We start from the raw sequence: 5,150 nt of genomic DNA on the forward strand, positions 1-5,150 counted from the left end.
CTTACTAGAGCTCAAAACACACATTGCACCTCACACAATAATAGTAGGAGTTTTCAACACCCCACTCTCATCAAAGGACAGATCATGGAAACAGAAAATAAACAGAGATGTAGACAGACTAAGAGAAGTCATGAGCCCAAAGGACTTAACAGATATTTATACAACGTTCTCTCCTAAAGCAAAAGGATATACATCCTTCTCAGCTCCTCATGGTGCTTTCTCCAAAATTGACCATATAATTGGTCAAAAAGCGGGACTCAACAGGTACAGAAAGATAGAAATAATCCCATGCGTGCTATCGGACCACCACGGCCTAAAACTGGTCTTCAATAACAATAAGGGAAGAATGCCCACATATACCTGGAAATTGAACAATGCTCTACTCAACGATAACCTGGTCAAGGAAGAAATAAAGAAAGAAATTAAAGACTTTTTAGAATTTAATGAAAATGAAGGTACAACATACCCAAACTTATGGGACACAATGAAAGCTGTTCTAAGAGGAAAACTCATAGCGCTGAGTGCCTGCAGAAAGAAACAGGAGAGAGGATATGTCAGCAGCTTGACAGCACACCTAAAATCTCTAGATCAAAAAGAAGCAAATACACCCAGGAGAAGTAGAAGGCAGGAAATACTCAAACTCAGAGCTGAAATCAACCAAGTAGAAACAAAAAGGACCATAGAAAGAATCAACAGAACCAAAAGTTGGTTCTTTGAGAAAATCAACAAGATAGATAAACCCTTTGCCAGACTAATGAGAGGACACAGAGAGTGTATCCAAATTAACAAAATCAGAAATGAAAAGGGAGACATAACTACAGATTCAGAGGAAATTCAAAAAATCATCAGATGTTATTGTAAAAGCCTATATTTAACAAAACTTGAAAATCTGCAGGAAATGGACAATTTCCTAGACAGATACCAGGTACCGAAGTTGAATCAGGAACAGATAAACCATTTAAACAATCCCATAATTCCTAAGGAAATAGAAGCAGTCATTAAAGGTCTCCCAATCAAAAAGAGCCCAGGTCCAGACGGGTTTAGTGCAGAATTCTATCAGACCTTCATAGAAGACCTCATACCAATATTATCCAAACTATTCCACAAACTTGAAACAGATGTAGCACTACCGAATTCCTTCTATGAAGCCACAATTACTCTTATACCTAAACCACACAAAAACCCAACAAAGAAAGAGAACTTCAGACCAATTTCCCTTATGAATATCGATGCAAAAATACTCAATAAAATTCTGGCAAACCGAATCCAAGAGCACATCAAAACAATCATCCACCATGATCAAGTAGGCTTCATCCCAGGCATGCAGGGATGGTTTAATATATGGAAAACCATCAACGTGATCCATTATATAAACAAACTGAAAGAACAAAACCACATGATCATTTCATTAGATGCTGAAAAAGCATTTGACAAAATTCAACACCCCTTCATGATAAAAGTCCTGGAAAGAATAGGAATTCAAGGCCCATACCTAAACGTAGTAAAAGCCATATACAGCAAACCAGTTGCTAATATTAAACTAAATGGAGAGAAACTTGAAGCAATCCCACTAAAATCAGGGACTAGACAAGGCTGCCCACTCTCTCCCTACTTATTCAATATACTTCTTGAAGTTCTAGCCAGAGCAATCAGACAACAAAAGGAGGTCAAGGGGATACAGATTGGAAAAGAAGAAGTCAAAATATCACTATTTGCAGATGATATGATAGTATATTTAAGTGATCCCAAAATTTCCACCAGAGAACTACTAAAGCTGATAAACAACTTCAGCAAAGTGGCTGGGTATAAAATTAACTCAAATAAATCAGTAGCCTTTCTCTACACAAAGAGAAAGCAGCCGAGAAAGAAATTAGGGAAAAGACACCCTTAATAATAGACCCAAATAATATAAAGTACCTCGGTGTGACTTTAACCTAGCAAGTAAAAGATTTGTACAATGAGAACTTCAAGACTCTGAAGAAAGAAATTGAAGAAGTCCTCAGAAGATGGAAAGATCTCCATGCTCATGGATTGGTAGGATTAATATAGCAAAAATGCCCATTTTACCAAAAGCGATCTACAGATTCAATGCAATCCCCATCAAAATACCAATCCAATTCTTCAAAGAGTTAGAACAATTTGCAAATTCATATGGAATAACAAAAAACCCAGGATAGCTAAAACTATCCTCAACAATAAAAGGACTTCAGGGGGAATCACTATCCCTGACCTCAAGCAGTATTACAGAGCAATAGTGATAAAAACTGCATGGTATTGGTACAGAGATAGATAGATAGACCAATGGAACAGAATTGAAGACCCAGAAATGAACCCACAGACATATGGGCACTTGATTTTTGACAAAGAAGCCAAAACCATCCAATGGAAAAAAGATAGCATTTTCAGCAAATGATGCTGGTTCAACTGGAGGTCAACATGTAGAAGAATGCAGATCGATCCATGCTTATCACCCTGTACAAAGCTTAAGTCCAAGTGGATCAAGGACCTCCACATCAAACCAGATACACTCAAACTAATAGAAGAAAAACTAGGGAAGCATCTGGAACACATGGGCACTGGAAAACATTTCCTGAACAAAACACCAATGGCTTATGCTCTAAGATCAAGAATCGACAAATGGGATCTCATAAAACTGCAAAGCTTATGTAAGGCAAAGGACAGTGTGGTTAGGACAAAATGGCAACCAACAGATTGGGAAAAGATCTTTAACAATCCTACAACAGATAGAGGCCTTCTATCCAAAATATACAAAGAACTCAAGAAGTTAGACCGCCGGGAGACAAATAACCCTATTAAAAAATGGGGTTCAGAGCTAAACAAAGAATTCACAGCTGAGGAATGGCGAATGGCTGAGAAACACCTAAAGAAATGTTCAACATCTTTAGTCATAAGGGAAATGCAAATCAAAACAACCCTGTGATTTTACCTCACACCAGTAAGAATGGCTAAGATCAAAAACTCAGGTGACAGCAGATGCTGGCGAGGATGTGGAGAAAGAGGAACACTCCTCCATTGTTGGTGGGATTGCAGACTGGTACAACCATTCTGGACATCAGTCTGGAGGTTCCTCAGAAAATTGGACATTGAACTGCCTGAGGATCCAGCTATACCTCTCTTGGGCATATACCCAAAAGATGCACCAACATATAAAAAAGACACGTACTCCACTATGTTCATCGCAGCCTTATTTATAATAGTCGGAAGCTGGAAAGAACCCAGATGCCCTTCAACAGAGGAATGGATACAGAAAATGTCGTACATCTACACAATGGAATATTACTCAGCTATCAAAAACAATGCCTTTATGAAATTCGTAGGCAAATGGTTGGAACTGGAAAATGTCATCCTGAGTGAGGTAAGCTAATCACAGAAAAATATACATGGTATGCACACATTGATAAGTGGCTATTAGCCAAAATGCTTGAATTTCCCTAGATGCATAGAACACATGAAACTCAAGATGCATGATCAAAATGTGAATGGTTCACTCCTTCTTTAAAAGAGGAACAAGAATACGCTTGGCAGGGAATAGAGAGGCAAAGATTAAAACAGATACAGAAGAAACACCCATTCAGAGCCTGCCCCACATGTGGGCCATGCATATACAGCCATCCAATTAGACAAGATGGATGAAGCAAAGAAGTGCAGGCCGACAGGAGCCGGATGTAGATCTCTCCTGAGAGACACAGCCAGAATACAGCAAACACAGAGGCCTATGCCAGTAGCAAACCACTGAATTGAGAATAGGACCCCTGTTGAAGGAATCAGAGAAAGAACAGGAAGAGCTTGAAGGGGCTCGAGACCCCATATGTACAACAATGCCAAGCAACCAGAGCTTCCAGGGACTAAGCCACTACCTAAAGACTATCCATGGACTGACCCTGGACTCTGACCTCATAGGTAGCAATGAATATCCTAGTAAGATCACCAGTGGAAGGGGAAGCCCTGGGTCCTGCTAAGACTGAACCCCCAGTGAACGTGATTGTTGTGGGGAGGGCAGCAATGGGGGGAGGATGTGGAGGGAACACCCATAAAAAAGGGGGGGAGGGGGGGGGATGTTTGCCCGGAAACCGGAAAAGGGAATAACACTCGAAATGTAAATAAGAAATCCTCAAGTTAATAAAGATGGAAAAAAAATCATGTTGCCTCTGCTTCTTCTAATAATCTTAGCCAACAGTTCAAAAAATAATTCCCACCTACTCCTGAGGTATATTGACCTTGAGGAAGAAGACAGTCCTTGCTTGTCCAAAATGAATATTCATTATGGAAAGGGATGTAGGGTGGGCCAGAAATTAAATACCTTTTACAGGAAAGGATGCTAAGGAAGGGAAGTTTATTGGCTAAACCCTCAGGATAGCTCATTAGCATGGAGAATTCTAGGCTCTGTGCTACAGCATCACTTTTCATGGTCCACTTATTGAGGCATTGACATCAGGTGCTCCAGGACAGGAATCTGGTCAGGACCAGATTTAAACACCTACCATTCTCACTTATGAGAATTGCTGGGGTTCCTTCATCTGCTCGACCTTACCAGTTTTTCTGTTACAGAGAACCACTTGCCTCACAGGGGATTGCATATATTGAATTTTGCATATTGAACCATCATTGCATTTCTGGAAAAGAAGCCGTCTTGATAATGATGTATGATCATTTTGCTCTATTCTTGGATTTGGTTGGCAAACATTTCACTAAGCTTATTTGCATCAATATTTATAAGTGAAATTAGCCTGTAATTTTCATTCATTATTGAGTCTTTATGTGATTTGGGTATCAGGATAATTGTGTCCTGATGAAATGGATTGAACAATTTTTTTCTGCTTTTATTTTATGGAATAATTTGAGACAAATTGACATTAAGTATTTAAATGTCTGAAACAATTTAAATAATTAAATGTTTGTGCTACTACCATCTGGTCTTTGTATTTTACAGGTTTTGATTTTATTGGTGGGTTGGTTGGTTAGTTGGTTGGTTTGTGAGGTATTTTTGGTATTTTGTTCTGTTGTTTCTTTCCAATTGTTTGGTTTAGAGATTTTAATGACTGTTTCTAATTCCCTAGGTGGCTATAGGAATTCTTAAATTGCTTATTTGATAATAATGTATTCAGCAAGTAATACATATACAGAAAATT

The sequence above is a fragment of the Rattus rattus genome, chromosome 2, assembly GCF_011064425.1.
Source record: "Rattus rattus isolate New Zealand chromosome 2, Rrattus_CSIRO_v1, whole genome shotgun sequence".
Lineage (NCBI taxonomy): Eukaryota > Metazoa > Chordata > Mammalia > Rodentia > Muridae > Rattus > Rattus rattus.